Source organism: Canis aureus, chromosome 13 (assembly GCF_053574225.1).
Source record: "Canis aureus isolate CA01 chromosome 13, VMU_Caureus_v.1.0, whole genome shotgun sequence".
Classification (NCBI taxonomy): domain Eukaryota; kingdom Metazoa; phylum Chordata; class Mammalia; order Carnivora; family Canidae; genus Canis; species Canis aureus.
In genome coordinates, this window is record NC_135623.1 from 5,983,169 (window position 1) to 6,002,385 (window position 19,217).

Consider the following 19,217-nt stretch of genomic DNA (forward strand, 5'->3'; position numbering starts at 1 on the left):
CAACGTCTTTCCTCAACCAGAGTGTAGCTAGTTTCCAAATCCCATGTACGAGCGGTTAGCAGACATCTGCCTCCCATGCATACACACTTCTGAGAGTTGAGTTTATGGCCTGTACCTCCACATCCAGCCTGCTGGTACCCTTGGTTTCTAAACGGCCTAGGCTCGCTGTTTGACGGAAGTGTTGGGAGAGGTAATTGGAATCTCCCGGCACACAAGACTAGTTCCTCCAAGCTCAATTCACGTTTTCCCAGTAATTCTTGTTATAGACAGGTGCTACATACTAAGTTCCATACGTGAGAAGGTAGCTGAACGCCTTGACCAAAAGCATTTTACTTCTGCGTGTTGAGCTCAGCCTCAGTCCCTCACAGTTCCACACTTCCTACGGAGTGAGTTTCGCAGGTCTTCAGCAGAGACGATTGCCAGAGGCTTCTGAGTACAAGTTAAAAATGCAGACCTGGAGGGTATCTCCAGGTGCAGTAGAGTGGTAATCTTGGAACCTCCTGACTCAGAATACTGCTACCTTCTCACTGCCATAGGAATGCAGTTAGTTGACAGCTGGCTTCAAGACATGCTTCCCGGTGAGAGCTGAGGACAGGGCAGAACCCTCCCGCATCCTGCCTGACTGTAGGAGTAGCTGCTAACATCCTAATGTTAGTGGCTGGGAGAGGTTGCGGGAAAAGCATGTGTGAGCACTGGGCCTGAACTCCCGTGTATCTGAGTTGAATACAGCGATTTCCAACGGCTTTCCTCAACCAGAGGGTAGCTAGGTTCCAAATCCCATGTACGAGCGGGTAGCAGACATCTGCTTCCCATGCATACACACTTCTGAGAGTTGAGCTTATGGCCTGTACCTCCACATCCAGCCTGCTGGTACCCTTGGCTTCTAAAAGGCCTAGGCTCGCTGTTTGACGGAAGTGCTGGGAGAGGTAATTGGAATCACCCGGCACACAAGACTAGTGCCTCCAAGCTCAGTCCAGCGATTTCCCAGTAATTCTTAAGGTAGACAGGTGCTGCATACTAAGTTCCATATGTGAGAAGGTAGCTGAACGCCTTGTCCAAAAGCATCTTACTTCTGAGAGTTGAGCTCAGCCTCAGTCCCTCACAGTTCCACACTGCCAGCAGAGTGAGTTTCGCAGGTCTTCAGCAGAGACGTTTGCCAGAGGCTTCTGAGACGCAGGGTAACAATGCAGACCTGGAGGGTATCCCCAGGTGCAGTAGACTGGTAATCTTGGAACCTCCTGACTCAGAATACTGCTACCTTCTCACTGCCATAGGAATGCAGCTAGTTGACAGCTGGCTTCAAGACTTCCTTCCCTGTGAGAGCTGAGGACAGGGCAGAACCCTCCCGCATCCTGCCTGACTGTAGGAGTAGGTGCTAACATCGTAATATTAGTGGCTGGGAGAGGTTGCGGGAAAAGCATGTGTGAGCACTGGGCCTGAACTCCCGTGTATCTGAGTTGAATACAGCGATTTCCAACGGCTTTCCTCAACCAGAGTGTAGCTAGGTTCCAAATCCCATGTATGAGCGGGTAGCAGACATCTGCCTCCCATGCATACACACTTCTGAGAGTTGAGCTTATGGCCTGTACCTCCACATCCAGCATGCTGGGAACCTTGGCTTCTAAAAGGCCTAGGCTCGCTGTTTGACGGAAGTGTTGGGAGAGGTAATCGGAATCACCCGGCACACAAGACTAGTGCCTCCAAGCTCAGTTCAAGATTTCCCAGTAATTCTTATGGTAGACAGGTGCTACATACTAAGTTCCATACGTGAGAAGGTAGCTGAACGCCATGTCCAAAAGCATCTTACTTCTGAGAGTTGAGTTCAGCCTCAGTCCCTCACAGTTCCACACTGCCTGCAGAGTGAGTTTCGCAGGTCTTCAGCAGAGAGGATTGCCAGAGGCTTCTGAGTACAAGTTAACAATGCAGACCTGGAGGGTTTCTCCAGGTGCAGTAGAGTGGTAATCTTGGAACCTCCTGACTCAGAATACTGCTACCTTCTCACTGCCATAGGAATGCAGCTAGTTGACAGCTGGCTTCAAGACATGCTTCCCTGTGAGAGCTGAGGACAGGGCAGAACACTCCCGCATCCTGCCTGACTGTAGGAGTAGCTGCTAACATCCTAATGTTAGTGGCTGGGAGAGGTTGAGGGACAAGCATGTGTGAGCACTGGGCCTGAACTCCCGTGTATCTGAGTAGAATACAGCGATTTCCAACGGCTTTCCTCAAACAGAGTGTAGCTATTTTCCAAATCCCATGTACGAGAGGGTAGCAGACATCTGCCTCCCATGCATACACACTTCTGAGAGTTAACCTTATGGCCTGTACCTCCACATCCAGCCTGCTGGTACCCTTGGCTTCTAAAAGGCCTAGGCTCGCTGTTTGACGGAAGTGCTGGGAGAGGTAATTGGAATCACCCGGCACACAAGACTAGTGCCTCCAAGCTGAGTCCAGCGATTTCCCAGTAATTCTTGTGGTAGACAGGTGCTACATACTAAGTTCCATAGGTGAGAAGGTAGCTGAACGCCTTGTCCAAAAGCATCTTACTTCTGAGAGTTGAGCTCAGCCTCAGTCCCTCACAGTTCCACACTTCCTGCAGCGTGAGTTTCGCACGTCTTCAGCAGAGACGTTTGCCAGAGGCTTCTGAGACGCAGGGTAACAATGCAGACCTGGAGGGTATCCCCAGGTGCAGTAGACTGGTAATCTTGGAACCTCCTGTCTCAGAATACTGCTACCTTCTCACTGCCATAGGAATGCAGCTAGTTGACAGCTGGCTTCAAGACATGCTTCCCTGTGAGAGCTGAGGACAGGGCAGAACCCTCCCGCATCCTGCCTGACTTTAGGAGTAGCTGATAACATCCTAATGTTAGTGGCTGGGAGAGGTTGCGGGAAAAGCATGTGTGAGCACTGGGCCTGAACTCCCGTGTATCTGAGTTGAATACAGCGATTTCCAACGGCTTTCCTCAACCAGAGTGTAGCAGGGTTCCAAATCCCATGTACGAGCGGTTAGCAGACATCTGCCTCCCATGCATACACACTTCTGAGAGTTGAGTTTATGGCCTGTACCTCCACATCCAGCCTGCTGGTACCCTTGGCTTCTAAAAGGCCTAGGCTCTCTGTTTGACGGAAGTGTTGGGAGAGGTAATTGGAATCACCCGGCACACAAGACGAGTGCCTCCAAGTTTAATTCACGATTTCCCAGTAATTCTTGTGGTAGACAGGTGTTACATACTAAGTTCCATACATGAGAAGGTAGCTGAACGCCTTGTCCAAAAGCATCTTACTTCTGAGAGTTGAGCTCAGCCTCAGTCCCTCACAGTTCCACACTGCCTGCAGAGTGAGTTTCTCAGGTCTTCAGCAGAGAGGATTGCCAGAGGCTTCTGAGTATAAGTTAACAATGCAGACCTGGAGGGTATCTCCAGGTGCAGTAGAGTGGTAAACTTGGAACCTCCTGACTCAGAATACTGCTACCTTCTCACTGCCATAGGAATGCAGCTAGTTGACAGCTGGCTTCAAGACATTATTCCCTGTGAGAGCTGAGGACAGGGCAGAACCCTCCCGCATCCTGCCTGACTGTAGGAGTAGCTGCTAACATCCTAATGTTAGTGGCTGCGAGAGGTTGCGGGAAAAGCATGTGTGAGCACTGGGCCTGAAGTCCCGTGTATCTGAGTTGAATACAGCGATTTCCAACGGCTTTCCTCAACCAGAGTGTAGCTGGGTTCCAAATCCCATGTACGAACGGGTAGCAGACATCTGCCTGCCATGCATACACACTTCTGAGTGTTGAGCTTATGGCCTGTACCTCCACATCCTGCCTGCTGCTACCCTTGGCTTCTAAAAGGCCTGGGCTCGCTGTTTGACGGAAGTGCTGGGAGAGGTAATTAGAATCACCCGGCACACAAGACTAGTGCCTCCAAGCTCAGACAGCGATTTCCCAGTAAATCTTGTGGTAGACAGGTGCTACATACTAAGTTCCATATGTGAGAAGGTAGCTGAACACCTTGTCCAAAAGCATCTTAGTTCTGAGAGTTGAGCTCACAATCAGTCCCTCACAATTCCACACTGCCTGCAGAGTGAGTTTCGCAGGTCTTCAGCAGAGACGTTTGCCAGAGGCTTCTGAGACGCAGGGTAACAATGCAGACCTGGAGGGTATCCCCAGGTGCAGTAGACTGGTAATCCTGGAACCTCCTGACTCAGAATACTGCTACCTTCTCACTGCCATAGGAATGCAGCTTGTTGACAGCTGGCTTCAAGACATGCTTCCCTGTGAGAGCTGAGGACAGGGCAGAACCCTCCCGCATCCTGCCTGACTGTAGGAGTAGCTGCTAACATCCTAATGTTAGTGGCTGGGAGAGGTTGCGGGAAAAGCATGTGTGAGCACTGGGCCTGAACTCCCGTGTATCTGAGTTGAATACAGCAATTTCCAATGGCCTTCTTCAATCACAGTGTAGCTAGGTTCCAACTCCCATGTCCGAGTGGGTAGCAGACATCTGCCTCCCATGCATACACACTTCTGAGAGTTGAGCTTATGGCCTGTACCTCCACATCCAGCCTGCTGGTACCCTTGGCTTCTAAAAGGCCTAGGCTCGCTGTTTGACGGAGGTGCTGGGAGAGGTAATTGGAATCTCCCGGCACACAAGACGAGTGCCTCCAAGTTCAATTCACGATTTCCCAGTAAATCTTGTGGTAGACAGGTGCTACATACTAAGTTCCATATGTGAGAAGGTAGCTGAACGCCTTGTCCAAAAGCATCTTAGTTCTGAGAGTTGAGCTCACAATCAGTCCCTCACAATTCCATACTGCCTGCAGAGTGAGTTTCGCAGGTCTTCAGCAGAGACTTTTGCCAGAGGCTTCTGAGACGCAGGGTAACAATGCAGACCTGGAGGGTATCCCCAGGTGCAGTAGACTGGTAATCTTGGAACCTCCTGACTCAGAATACTGCTACCTTCTCACTGCCATAGGAATGCAGCTAGTTGACAGCTGGCTTCAAGACATGCTTCCCTGTGAGAGCTGAGGACAGGGCAGAACCCACCCTCATCGTGCCTGACTGTAGGAGTAGCTGCTAAAATCCTAATATTAGTGGCTGGGAGAGGTTGCGGGAAAAGCATGTGTGAGCACTGGGCCTGAACTCCCGTGTATCTGAGTTGAATACAGCGATTTCCAATGGCCTTCTTCAATCACAGTGTAGCTAGGTTCCAAATCCCATGTACGAGCGGGTAGCAGACATCTGCCTCCCATGCATACACACTTCTTAGAGTTGAGCTTATGGCCTGTACCTCCACATCCAGCCTGCTGGTACCCTTGGCTTCTAAAAGGCCTAGGCTCGCTGTTTGACGGAAGTGTTGGGAGAGGTAATTGGAATCACCCGGCACACAAGACTAGTGCCTCCAAGCTCAGTCCAACGATTTCCCAGTAATTCTTGTGGTAGACAGGTGCTACATACTAAGTTCCATGTGTGAGAAGGTAGCTGTACGCCTTGTCCAAAAGCATCTTACTTCTGAGAGTTCAGCTCACCCTCAGTCCCTCACAGTTCCACACTGCCTGCAGAGTGAGTTTCACACGTCTTCACCAGAGACGATTGCTAGAGGCTTCTGAGTCAAGTTAACATTGCAGACCTGGAGGGTATCTCCAGGTGCAGTAGATTGGTAATCGTGGAACCTCCTGACTCAGAGTACTGCTACCTTCTCACTGCCATAGGAATGCAGCTAGTTGACAGCTGACTTCAAGACATGCTTCCCTGTGAGAGCTGAGGACAGGGCAGAACCCTCCCGCATCCTGCCGGACTGTAGGAGTAGGTGCTAACATCCTAATATTAGTGGCTGGGAGAGGTTGCGGGAAAAGCATGTGTGAGCACTGGGCCTGAACTCCCGTGTATCTGAGTTGAATACAGCGATTTCCAACGGCTTTCCTCAACCAGAGTGTAGCTAGGTTCCAAATCCCATGTACGAGCGGGTAGCAGACATCTGCCTCCCATGCATACACACTTCTGAGAGTTGAGCTTATGGCCTGTACCTCCACATCCAGCCTGCTGGGAACCTTGGCTTCTAAAAGGCCTAGGCTCGCTGTTTGACGGAAGTGTTGGGAGAGGTAATTGGAATCACCCGGCACACAAGACTAGTGCCTCCAAGCTCAGTTCAAGATTTCCCAGTAGTTCTTGTGGTAGACAGGTGCTACATACTAAGTTCCATACGTGAGAAGGTAGCTGAACGCCATGTCCAAAAGCATCTTACTTCTGAGAGTTGAGCTCAGCCTCAGTCCATCACAGTTCCACACTGCCTGCAGAGTGAGTTTCGCAGGTCTTCAGCAGAGACGATTGCCAGAGGCTTCTGAGTACAAGTTAACAATGCAGACCTGGAGGGTTTCTCCAGGTGCAGTAGAGTGGTAATCTTGGAACCTCCTGACTCAGAATACTGCTACTTTCTCACTGCCATAGGAATGCAGCTAGTTGACAGCTGGCTTCAAGACATGCTTCCCTGTGAGAGCTGAGGACAGGGCAGAACCCTCCCGCATCCTGCCTGACTGTAGGAGTAGCTGCTAACATCCTAATGTTAGTGGCTGGGAGAGGTTGCGGGAAAAGCATATGTGAGCACTGGGTCTGAACTCCCGTGTATCTGAGTTGAATACAGCGATTTCCAACGGCTTTCCTCAACCAGAGTGTAGCTAGGTTCCAAATCCCATGTTCGAGCGGGTAGCAGACATCTGCCTCCCATGCATACACACTTCTGAGAGTTGAGCTTATGACCTATACCTCCACATCCAGCCTGCTGGTACCCTTGGCTTCTAAAAGGCCTAGGCTCGCTGTTTGACGTAAGTGCTGGGAGAGGTAATTGGAATCTCCCGGCACACAAGACTAGTGCCTCCAAGCTCAATTCACGATTTCCCAGTAATTCTTGTGGTAGACAGGTGCTACATACTAAGTTCCATATGTGAGAAGGTAGCTGAACGCCTTGTCCAAAAGCATCTTACTTCTGAGAGTTGAGCTCAGCCTCAGTCCCTCACAGTTCCACACTGCCTGCAGCGTGAGTTTCACACGTCTTCACCTGAGACGATTGACAGAGGCTTCTGAGTACAAGTTAACAATGCAGACCTGGAGGTTATCTCCAGGTGCAGTAGATTGGTAATCTTGGAACATCCTGACTCAGAGTACTGCTACCTTCTCACTGCCATAGGAATGCAGCTAGTTGACAGCTGGCTTCAAGACACGCTTCCCTTTGAGAGCTGAGGACAGGGCAGAACCCTCCCGCATCCTGCCTGACTGTAGGAGTAGCTGCTAACATCCTTATGTTATTTTTTAATTTTATTTTTTTTAAATTCTTTTTTTTTTCATTTATTTATGATAGTCACACACAGAGAGAGAGAGAGAGGCAGAGACATAGGCAGAGGGAGATGCAGGCTCCATGCACCGGGAGCCTGACGTGGGATTCGATCCCGGGTCTCCAGGATCACACCCTGGGCCAAAGGCAGGCGTTAAACCGCTGCGCCACCCAGGGATCCCTAACATCCTTATGTTAGTGGCTGGGAGAAGTTGCGGGAAAAGCATGTGTGAGCACTGGGCCTGAACTCCCGTGTATCTGAGTTGAATACAGCGATTTCCAATGGCCTTCTTCAATCACAGTGTAGCTAGGTTCCAACTCCCATGTCCGACTGGGTAGCAGACATCTGCCTCCCATGCATACACACTTCTGAGAGTTGGGCTTATGGCCTGTACCTTCACAGCCAGCCTGCTGGTACCCTCGGCTTCTAAAAGGCCTAGGCTCGCTGTTTGACGGGTGTTGGGAGAGGTAATTGGAATCACCCGGCACACAAGACTAGTGCCTCCAAGCTCAGTCCAGCGATTTCCTAGTAATTCCTGTGGTAGACTGGTGCTACATACTAAGTTCCATACGTGAGAGGGTAGATGAACGCCTTGTCCAAATGCATCTTACTTCTGAGAGTTGAGCTCAGCTTCAGTCCCTCACAGTTCCACACTGCCTGCAGAGTGAGTTTCGCAGGTCTCCAGCAGAGACGATTGCCAGAGGCTTCTGAGTAAAAGTTAACAATGCAGACCTGGAGGGTATCTCCAGGTGCAGTAGAGTGGTAATCTTGGAACCTCCTGACTCAGAATACTGCTACCTTCTTACTGCCATAGGAATGCAGCTAGTTGACAGCTGGCTTCAAGACATGCTTCCCTGTGAGAGATGAGGACAGGGCAGAACCCTCCCGCATCCTGCCTGACTGTAGGAATAGCTGCTAACATCCTAATGTTAGTGGCTGGGAGAGGTTGCGGGAAAAGCATGTGTGAGCACTGGGCCTGAACTCCCGTGTATCTGAGTTGAATACAGCGATTTCCAACGTCTTTTCTCAACCAGAGTGTAGCTAGGTTCCAAATCCCATGTACGAGCGGGTAGCAGACATCTGCCTCCCATGCATACACACTTCTGAGAGTTGAGCTTATGGCCTGTACCTCCACATCCAGCCTGCTGGTACCCGTGGCTTCTAAAAGGCCTAGGCTCGCTGTTTGACGGAAGTGTTGGGAGAGGTAATTGGAATCACCCGGCACACAAGACTAGTGCCTCCAAGCTCAGTCCAGCGATTTCCCAGTAATTCTTGTGGTAGACAGGTGCTACATACTAAGTTCCATGTGTGAGAAGGTAGCTGAACGCCTTGTCCAAAAGCATCTTACTTCTGAGAGTTGAGATCACCCTCAGTCCCTCACAGTTCCACACTGCCTGCAGCGTGAGTTTCACACGTCTTCACCAAAGACGATTGCTAGAGGCTTCTGAGTCAAGTTAACATTGCAGACCTGGAGGGTATCTCCAGGTGCAGTAGATTGGTAATCTTGGAACCTCCTGACTCAGAGTACTGCTACCTTCTCACTGCCATAGGAATGCAGCTAGTTGACAGCTGGCTTCAAGACATGCTTCCCTGTGAGAGCTGAGGACAGGGCAGAACCCTCCCGCATCCTGCCTGACTGTAGGAGTAGCTGCTAACATCCTTATGTTAGTGGCTGGGAGAAGTTGCGAGAAAAGCATGTGTGAGCACTGGGCCTGAACTCCCGAGTATCTGAGTTGAATACAGCGATTTCAATGGCCTTCTTCAATCACAGTGTAGCTAGGTTCCAACTCCAATGTCCGAGTGGGTAGCAGACATCAGCCTCCCATGCATACACACTTCTGAGAGTTGAGCTTATGGCCTGTACCTCCACAGTCAGCCTGCTGGTACCCTTGTCTTCTAAAAGGCCTAGGCTCGCTGTTTGACGGAAGTGTTGGGAGAGGTAATTGGAATCACCCGGCACACAAGATTAGTGCCTCCAAGCTCAGTCCAGCGACTTCCTAGTAATTCCTGTGGTAGACAGGTGCTACATACTAAGTTCCATACGTGAGAGGGTAGCTGAACGCCTTGTCCAAAAGCATCTTCTGAGAGTTGAGCTCACCTCAGTCCCTCACAGTTCCACACTGCTTGCAGAGTGAGTTTCGCATGTCTTCTGCAGAGACGTTTGCCAGAGGCTTCTGAGACGCAGGGTAACAATGCAGACCTGGAGGGTATCCCCAGGTGCAGTAGACTGGTAATCTTGGAACCTCCTGACTCAGAATACTGCTACCTTCTCACTGCCATAGGAATGCAGCTAGTTGACAGCTGGCTTCAAGACATCTTCCCTGTGAGAGCTGAGGACAGGGCAGAACCCACCCGCATCCTGCCTGACTGTAGGAGTAGCTGCTAACATCCTAATGTTAGTGGCTGGGAGAGGTTTCACGAAAAGCATGTGTGAGCACTGGGCCTGAACTCCCATGTATCTGAGTTGAATACAGCGATTTCCAACGGCTTTCCTCAACCAGAGTGTAGCTAGGTTCCAAATCCCATGTACGAGCGGGTAGCAGACATCTGCCTCCCATGCATACACACTTCTGAGAGTTGAGCTTATGGCCTGTACCTCCACATCCAGCCTGCTGGTACCCTTGGCTGCTAAAAGGCCTAGGCTCGCTGTTTGACGGAAGTGTTGGGAGAGGTAATTGGAATCACCCAGCACACAAGACTAGTGCCTCCAAGCTCAATTCACGATTTCCCAGTAATTCTTGTGGTAGACAGGTGCTACATACTAAGTTCCATACGTGAGAAGGTAGCTGAACGCCTTGTCCAAAAGCATCTTACTTCTGAGAGTTGAGCTCAGCCTCAGTCCCTCACAGTTCTACACTGCCTGCACAGTGAGTTTCACACGTCTTCACCAGAGACGTTTACCAGAGGCTTCTGAGTACAAGTTAACAATGCAGACCTGGAGGGTATCTCCAGGTGCAGCAGAGTGGTAATCTTGGAACCTCCTGACTCAGAGTACTGCTACCTTCTCACTGCCATAGGAATGCAGCCAGTTGACAGCTGGCTTCAATACATGCTTCCCAGTGAGAGCTGAGGACAGGGCAGAACCCTCCCGCATCCTGCCTGACTGTAGGATTAGCTGCAAACATCCTAATGTTAGTGGCTGGGAGAGGTTGGGGGAAAAGCATGTGTGAGCACTGGGCCTGAACTCCCGTGTATCTGAGTTGAATACAGCGATTTCCAACGTCTTACCTCAACCAGAGTGTAGCTAGGTTCCAAATCCCATGTACGAGTGGGTAGCAGACATCTGCCTCCCATGCATACACACTTCTGAGAGTTGATCTTATGGCCTGTACCTCCACATCCAGCCTGCTGGTACCCTTGGCTTCTAAAAGGCCTAGTCTCGCTGTTTGACGGAAGTGTTGGGAGAGGTAATTGGAATCACCCGGCACACAAGACTAGTGCCTCCAAGCTGAGCCCAGCGATTTCCTAGTAATTCCTGTGGTACACTGGTGCTACATACTAAGTTCCATACGTGAGAGGATAGCTGAACGCCTTGTCCAAAAGCATCTTACTTCTGAGAGTTGAGCTCACACACAGTCCCTCACAGTTCCACACTGCCTGCAGAGTGAGTTTCACACGTCTTCACCGGAGACGATTGCCAGAGGCTTCTGAGTACAAGTTAAGAATGCAGACCTGGAGGGTATCTCCAGGTGCAGTAGAGTGGTAATCTTGGAACCTCCTGAATCAGACTACTGCTACCTTCTCACTGCCATAGGAATGCAGCCATTTGACAGCTGGCTTCAAGACATGCTTCCTTGTGAGAGCTGAGGACAGGGCAGAACCCTCTCGCATCCTGCCTGACTGTAGGAGTAGCTGCTAACATCCTAATGTTAGTGGCTGGGAGAGGATGCGGGAAAAGCATGTGTGAGCACTGGGCTTGAACTCCCGTGTATCTGAGTTGAATACAGCGATTTCCAACAGCTTTCCTCAACCAGAGTGTAGCTAGGTTCCAACTCCCATGTCCGAGTGGGTAGCAGACATCTGCCTCCCATGCATACACACTTCTGAGAGTTGAGCTTATGGCCTGTACCTCCACATCCAGCCTGCTGGTACCCTTGGCTTCTAAAAGGCCTAGGCTGGGTGTTTGACGGAAGTGCTGGGAGAGGTAATTGGAATCTCCCGGCACACAAGACGAGTGCCTCCAAGCTCAATTCACGATTTCCCAGTAATTCTTGTGGTAGACAGGTGCTACATACTAAGTTCCATATGTGAGAAGGTAGCTGAACGCCTTGTCCAAAAGCATCTTACTTCTGAGAGTTGACCTCAGCCTCAGTCCCTCACAGTTCCACACTGCCTGCAGAGTGAGTTTCACACGTCTTCACCAGAGACGATTACCAGAGGCTTCTGAGACGCAGGGTAACAATGCAGACCTGGAGGGTATCTCCAGGTGCAGTAGAGTGGTAATCTTGGAACCTCCTGACTCAGAGTACTGCTACCTTCTCACTGCCATAGGAATGCAGCTGGTTGACAGCTGGCTTCAGGACATGCTTCCCTGTTAGACCTGAGGACAGTGCAGAACCCTCCCGCATCCTGCCTGACTGTAGGAGTACCTGCTAACATCCTTATGATAGTGGCTGGGAGAGGTTGCGGGAAAAGCATGTGTGAGCACTGGGCCTGAACTCCCGTGTATCTGAGTTGAATACAGCGATTTCCATTGGCCTTCGTCAATCACAGTGTAGCTAGGTTCCAACTCCCATGTCCGAGAGGGTAGCAGACATCTGCCTCCCATGCATACACACTTCTGAGAGTTGAGCTTATGGCCATACCTCCACATCCAGCCTGCTGGTACCCTTGGCTTCTAAAATGCCTAGGCTCGCTGTTTGACGGAAGTGCTGGGAGAGGTAATTGGAATCTCCCGACACACAAAACGTTTGCCTCCAAGCTGAATTCACGATTTCCCAGTAATTCTTGTGGTAGACAGGTGTTACATACTAAGTTCCATATGTGAGAAGGTAGCTGAAAGCCTTGTCCAAAAGCATCTTACTTCTGAGAGTTGAGCTCAGCCTCAGTCCCTCACAGTTCCACACTACCTGCAGAGTGAGTTTCACACGTCTTCACCAGAGACGATTGCCAGAGGCTTCTGAGTACAAGTTAACAATGCAGACCTGGAGGGTATCTCCAGGTGCAGTAGAGTGGTAATCTTGGAACCTCCTGACTCAGAGTACTGCTACCTTCTCACTGCCATAGGAATGCAGCTAGTTGACAGCTGGCTTCAAGACATGCTTCCCTGTGAGACCTGAGGACAGGGCAGAACCCTCCCGCATCCTGCCTGACTGTAGGAGTAGCTGCTAACATCCTTATGTTAGTGGCTGGGAGAGGTTTCGGGAAAAGCATGTGTGAGCACTGGGCCTGAAATCCCGTGTATCTTAGTTGAATACAGCGATTTCCAATGGCCTTCTTCAATCACAGTGTAGCTAAGTTCCAACTCCCATGTCCGAGAGGGTAGCAGACATCTGCCTCCCATGCATACACACTTCTGAGAGTTGAGCTTATGGCCTGTACCTCCACATCCAGCCTGCTGTTAACCTTGGCTTCTATAAGGCCTAGGCTCGCTGTTTGACGGAAGTGGTGGGAGAGGTAATTGGAATCTCCCGGCACACAAGACCACTGCATCCAAGCTCAATTCACGATTTCCCAGTAATTCTTGTGGTAGACAGGTGCTACATACTAAGTTCCATATGTGAGAAGGTAGCTGAACGCCTTGTCCAAAAGCATCTTACTTCTGAGAGTTGAGCTCACACTCAGTCCCTCACAGTTCCACACTGTCTGCAGAGTGAGTTTCACACGTCTTCACCGGAGACGATTGCCAGAGGCTTCTGAGTACAAGTTAACAATGCAGACCTGGAGGGTATCTCCAGGTGCAGTAGAGTGGTAATCTTGGAACCTCCTGAATCAGAGTACTGCTACCTTCTCACTGCCATAGGAATGCAGCCATTTGACAGCTGGCTTCAAGACATGCTTCCTTGTGAGAGCTGAGGACAGGGCAGAACCCTCACGCATCCTGCCTGACTGTAGGAGTAGCTGCTAACATCCTAATGTTAGTGGCTGGGAGAGGATGCGGGAAAAGCATGTGTGAGCACTGGGCTTGAACTCCCGTGTATCTGAGTTGAATACAGCGATTTCCAACAGCTTTCCTCAACCAGAGTGTAGCTAGTTTCCAACTCCCATGTCCGAGTGGGTAGCAGACATCTGCCTCCCATGCATACACACTTCTGAGAGTTGAGCTTATGGCCTGTACCTCCACATCCAGCCTGCTGGTACCCTTGGCTTCTAAAAGGCCTAGGCTGGCTGTTTGACGGAAGTGCTGGGAGAGGTAATTGGAATCTCCCGGCACACAAGACGAGTGCCTCCAAGCTCAATTCACGATTTCCCAGTAATTCTTGTGGTAGACAGGTGCTACATACTAAGTTCCATATGTGAGAAGGTAGCTGAACGCCTTGTCCAAAAGCATCTTACTTCTGAGAGTTGAGCTCAGCCTCAGTCCCTCACAGTTCCACACTGCCTGCAGAGTGAGTTCCACACGTCTTCACCAGAGACGATTGCCAGAGGCTTCTGAATACAAGTTAACAATGCAGACCTGGAGGGTATCTCCAGGTGCAGTAGAGTGGTAATCTTGGAACCTCCTGACTCAGAGTACTGCTACCTTCTCACTGCCATAGGAATGCAGCTAGTTGACAGATGGCTTCAAGACATGCTTCCCTGTGAGAGCTGAGGACAGGGCAGAACCCTCCCGTATCCTGCCTGACGGTAGGAGTAGCTGTGAACATCCTTATGTTAGTGGCTGGGAAAGGTTGCGGGAAAAGCATGTTTGAGCACTGGGCCTGAACTCCCGTGTATCTGAGTTGAATACAGCGATTTCCAATGGCCTTCTTTAATTACAGTGTAGCTAGGTTCCAACTCCCATATCCGAGTGGGTAGCAGACATCTGCCTCCCATGCATACACACTTCAGAGAGTTGAGCTTATGGCCTGTACCTCCACAGCCAGCGTGTCGGTAGCCTTGGCTTCTAAAAGGCCTAGGCTCGCTGTTTGACGGAAGTGTTGGGAGAGGTAATTGGAATCACCCGGCACACAAGACTAGTGCCTCCAAGCGCAGTAAAGCGATTTCCTAGTAATTCCTGTGGTACACTGGTGCTACATACTAACTTCCATACGTGAGAGGGTAGCTGAACGCCTTGTCCAAAAGCATCTTACTTCTGAGAGTTGAGCTCACACTCATTCCCTCACAGTTCCACACTGCCTGCAGAGTGAGTTTCACACGTCTTCACCAGAGACGATTTCCAGAGGCATCTGAGACGCAGGGTAACAATGCAGACCTGGAGGGTATCTCCAGGTGCAGTAGAGTGGTAATCTTGGAACCTCCTGACTCAGAGTACTGCTACCTTCTCACTGCCATAGGAATGCAGCTAGTTGACAGCTGACTTCAAGACATGCTTCCCTGTGAGAGCTGAGGACAGGGCAGAACCCTCCCGCATCCTGCCTGACTGTAGGAGTCGCTGCTAACATCCTAATGTTAATGGCTGGGAGAGGCTGCGGGAAAAGCATGTGTGAGCACTGGGCCTGAACTCCCGTGTATCTGAGTTGAATACAGCGATTTCCAATGGCCTTCTTCAATCACAGTGTAGCTAGGTTCCATCTCCCATGTCCGAGTGGGTAGCTGACATCTGCCTCCCATGCATACACACTTCTGAGAGTTGAGCTTATGGCCTGTACCTCCACATCCAGCCTGCTGGTACCCTTGGCTTCTAAAAGGCCTAGGCTCGCTGTATGACGGAAGTGCTGGGAGAGGTAATTGGAATCTCCCGGCACACAAGACGAGTGCCTCCAAGCTCAATTCACGATTTCCCAGTAATTCTTGTGGTAGACAGGTGCTACATACTAAGTTCCATATGTGAGAAGGTAGCTGAACGCCTTGTCCAAAAGCATCTTACTTCTGAGAGTTGAGCTCAGCCTCAGTCCCTCACAGTTCCACACAGCCTCCAGAGTGAGTTTCTCACGTCTTCACCAGAGACGATTGCCAGAGGCTTCTGAGTACAAGTTAACAATGCAGACCTGGAGGGTATCTCCAGGTGCAGTAGAGTGGAAATCTTGGAACCTCCTGACTCAGAGTACTGCTACCTTCTCACTGCCATAGGAATGCAGCTAGTTGACAGCTGGCTTCAAGACATGCTTCCCTGTGAGATCTGAGGACAGGGCAGAACCCTCCCGCATCCTGCCTGAGTGTAGGAGTAGCTGCTAACATCCTAATGTTAGTGGCGGTGAGAGGTTGCGGGAAAAGCATGTGTGAGCACTGGGCCTGAACTCCCGTGTATCTGAGTTGAATACAGCGATTTCCAACGGCTTTCCTCAACCAGAGTGTAGCTAGGTTCAAATCCCATGTCCGAGCGGGTAGCAGACATCTGCCTCCCATGCATACACACTTCTGAGAGTTGAGCTTATGGCCTGTACCTCCACATCCAGCCTGCTGGTATCCTTGGCTTCTAAAAGGCTTAGGTTCGCTGTTTGATGGACGTGCTGGGAGAGGTAATTGGAATCACCCGGCACACAAGACTAGTGCCTCCAAGCTCAGTCCAGCCATTTCCCAGTAATTCTTGTGGTAGACAGGTGCTACATACTAAGTTCCATATGTGAGAGGGTAGCTGAACGCTTGTCCAAAAGCATCTTACTTCTGAGAGTTGAGATCAGCCTCAGTCCCTCACAGTTCCACACTGCCTGCAGAGTGAGTGTCGCAGGTCTTCAGCAGAGACGTTTACCAGAGGCTTCTGAGACGCAGGGTAACAATGCAGACCTGGAGGGTATCCCCAGGTGCAGTAGACTGGTAATCTTGGAACCTCCTGACTCAGAATACTGCTACCTTCTCACTGCTATAGGAATGCAGCTAGTTGACAGCTGACTTCAAGACATGCTTCCCTGTGAGAGCTGAGGACAGGGCAGAACCCTCCCGCATCCTGCCTGACTGTAGGAGTAGCTGCTAACATCCTAATGTTAGTGGCTGGGAGAGGTTGCGAGAAAAGCATGTGTGAGCACTGGGCCTGAACTCCCGTGTATCTGAGTAGAATACAGCGATTTCCAACGTCTTTCCTCAACCAGAGTGTAGCAAGATTCCAAATCCCATGTACGATTGGGTAGCAGACATCTGCCTCCCATGCATACACACTTCTGAGTGTTGACCTTATGGCCTCTACCTCCACAGCCAGCCTGCTGGTACCCTTGGCTTCTAAAATGCCTAGGCTCGCTGTTTGACGGAAGTGCTGGGAGAGGTAATTCGAATCTCCCGGCACACAAGACGAGTGCCTCCAAGCTCAATTCACGATTTCCCAGTAATTCTTGTGGTAGACAGGTGCTACATACTAAGTTCCATATGTGAGAAGGTAGCTGAACGCCTTGTCCAAAAGCATCTTACTTCTGAGAGTTGAGCTCAGCCTCAGTCCCTCACAGTTCCACACTGCCTGCAGAGTGAGTTTCGCAGGTCTTCAGCAGAGACGTTTGCCAGAGGCTTCTGAGACGCAGGGTAACAATGCAGACATGGAGGGTATCCCCAGGTGCAGTAGACTGGTAATCTTGGAACCTCCTGACTCAGAATACTGCAACCTTCTCACTGCCATAGGAATGCAGCTAGTTGACAGCTGGCTTCAAGACATGCTTCCCTGTGAGAGCTGAGGACAGGGCAGAACCCTCCCGCATCCTGCCTGACTGTAGGAGTAGCTGCTAACATCCTAATGTTAGTGGCTGGGAGAGGTTGCGGGAAAAGCATGTGTGAGCACTGGGCCTGAACTCCCGTGTATCCGAGTTGAATACAGCGGTTTCCAACGGCTTTCCTCAACCAGAGTGTAGCTAGGTTCGAAATCCCATGTACGAGCGGGTAGAAGACATCTGCCTCCCATGCATACACACTTCTGAGAGTTGAGCTTATGGCCTGTACCTCCACATCCAGCCTGCTGGTACCCTTGGCTTCTAAAAGGCCTAGGCTCGCTGTTTGACGGAAGTGCTGGGAGAGGTAATTGGAATCTCCCGGCACACAAGACGAGTGCCTCCAATCTCAATTCACGATTTCCCAGTAATTCTTGTGGTAGACAGGTGCTACATACTACGTTGCATATGTGAGAAGGCAGCTGAAAGCCTTGTCCAAACGCATCTTACTTCTGAGAGTTGAGCTCAGTCTCAGTCCCTCACAGTTCCATACTGCCTGCAGAGTGAGTTTCGCAGGTCTTCAGCAGAGACGATTGCCAGAGGCTTCTGAGTACAAGTTACCAATGCAGACCTGGAGGGTATCTCCAGGTGCAGTAGAGTGGTAATCTTGGAACCTCCTGACTCAGAATACTGCTACCTTCTCACTGCCATAGGAATACAGCTAGTTGACAGCTGGCTTCAAGACATGCTTCCCTGTGAGAGCTGAGGACATGGCAGAACCCTCCCGCATCCTGCCTGACTGTAGGAGTAGCTGCTAACATCCTAATGTTAGTGGCTGGGAGAGGTTGCGGGAAAAGCATGTTTGAGCACTGGGCCTGAACTCCCGTGTATCTGAGTTGAATACAGCGATTTCCAACGGCTTTCCTCAACCAGAGTGTAGCTAGTATTCAAATCCCATGTACGAGCGGGTAGCAGACATCTGCCTCCCATGCATACACACTTATGAGAGTTGAGCTTATGGCCTGTACCTCCACATCCAGCCTGCTGGTACCCTTGGCTTCTAAAAGGCCTAGGCTCGCTGTTTGACGCATATGTTGGGAGAGGTAATTGGAATCACCCGGCACACAAGACTAGTGCCTGCAAGCTCAATTCACGATTTCCCAGTAATTCTTGTGGTAGACAGGTGCTACATACTAAGTTCCATATGTGAGAAGGTAGCTGAACGCCTTGTCCAAAAGCATCTTACTTCTGAGAGTTGAGCTCAGCCTCAGTCCCTCACAGTTCCACACTGCCTGCAGAGTGAGTTTCACACGTCTTCACCAGAGACGATTGCCAGAGGCTTCTGAGACGCAGGGTAACAATGCAGACCTGGAGGGTATCTCAAGGTGCAGTAGGGTGGTAATCTTGGAACCTCCTGACTCAGAGTACTGCTACCTTTTCACTGCCATAGGAATGCAGCTAGTTGACAGCTGGCTTCAAGACATGCTTCCCTGTGAGAGCTGAGGACAGGGCAGAACCCTCCCGCATCCTGCCTGACTGTAGGAGTAGCTGCTAACATCCTTATGTTAGTGGCTGGGAGAGGTTGCGGGAAAAGCATGTGTGAGCACTGGGCCTGAACTCCCGTGTACCTGAGTTGAATACAGCGATTTCCAATGGGCTTCTTCAATCACAGTGTAGCTAGGTTCCAACTCCCATGTCCGAGTGGGTAGCAGACATCTGCCTCCCATGCATACACACTTCTGAGAGTTGAGCTTATGGCCTGTACCTCCACAGCCAGCCTGCTGGTACACTTGGCTTCTAAAAGGCCTAGGCTCGCTGTTTGACGGAAGTGTTGGGAGTGGTAATTGGAATCACCCGGCACACAAGATAGTGCCTCCAGGCTCAGTCCAGCGATTTCCTAGTAATTCCTGTGGTACACTGGTGCTACATACTAAGTTCCATACGTGAGAGGGTAGCTGAACGCCTTCTCCAAAAGCATCTTACTTCTGAGAGTTGAGCTCAGCCTCAGTCCCTCACAGTTCCACACTGCCTGCAGAGTGAGTTTCGCAGGTGTTCAGCGGAGACGTTTTCCAGAGGCTTCTGAGACGCAGGGTAACAATGCAGACCTGGAGGATATCCCCAGGTGCAGTAGACTGGTAATCTTGGAACCTCCTGACTCAGAATACTGCTACCTCTCAATGCCATAGGAATGCAGCTAGTTGACAGCTGGCTTCAAGACATGCTTCCCTGTGAGAGCTG